Genomic DNA, 972 nt, shown 5'->3' with positions numbered 1-972 from the left:
TCAAACATTTTTCATTCATTCATTCATGCACTCACTTATAGCCAGGAATCAATCTTTTTTTTTTCTTTTATTGGCCTGAACGCTGGGCCTGGGCACTGTGTCTCAGCTCTTCAGCTCAATGCTAGCACTCTACCGCTTGAGCCACAGCACCACTTACAGCTTTTTCTGCTTATGTGGTATTGAGAAATCAAACCCAGGGCCTCATGCATGCAAGGCAAGCACTCTACTACTGAGCCACCTTCCCAGCCCAAATCAATCTTACACTGTGTGCAGAGTGTACACAGGCCCATCTCCCAATAAGTGATAGGAATGCAGAGATAGGACACACATGGAAGTACTGTTGAAGATGTTACAGTCTAGAGAGAAGCTAGGGCCATAGATACCTAAAATCAAAAGCTGGATCCTCAGTAGGGATGATGAAGGGTAAGAGGAAAAAGAACATTCTCAAGGGACTCTCATCAAAGGAATTCAAAGTGAGCTGGGAATGTGGCTTGGTGGTAGAGTGCTTTCTAGCATTCATGAAGCCTAGGTTCAATTCCTCAGTACCACATACACAGAGAAAGCCAGAAGTGGTACTGTGGCTCAAGTGGTAGAGTGCTAGCCTTAAGCAAAAGAAACTCAGGGACAGTGCCCAGGCCCCAAGTTCAAGCCCCAGGAATGGCAAAAAAAAAAAAAAAAAAAAGGAATTGAAAGCAATGGGGTCATTTCATTTGTGTGTATTAGGACTTAGGAGTGTAGGCCAAGGAAAGAAGTGTGAGTACAGAGGCAACTTTGTGTAGGTGAGTGCGCAGTTATCCCAGTTGACCTTGGCTTCATCCTAGTTTGCCTGGCAACAAGCTACTTAGGACCAGGATGATCCATCCCTTACATCTAACCAGAATGGGTGCACCCGAATTCAGTTCATGGGGCTGGTAGGAGGGCCTTCTGGTAGGGAGGACCATAAGTTTTCATGCACTCCAAAACAAACTGCAG

The sequence above is a fragment of the Dipodomys spectabilis genome, unplaced genomic scaffold (assembly GCF_019054845.1).
Source record: "Dipodomys spectabilis isolate Male_0828 unplaced genomic scaffold, ASM1905484v1 ptg000250l, whole genome shotgun sequence".
Taxonomy (NCBI): Eukaryota; Metazoa; Chordata; class Mammalia; order Rodentia; family Heteromyidae; genus Dipodomys; species Dipodomys spectabilis.
Note: the sequence above shows the minus strand (reverse complement) of the source record.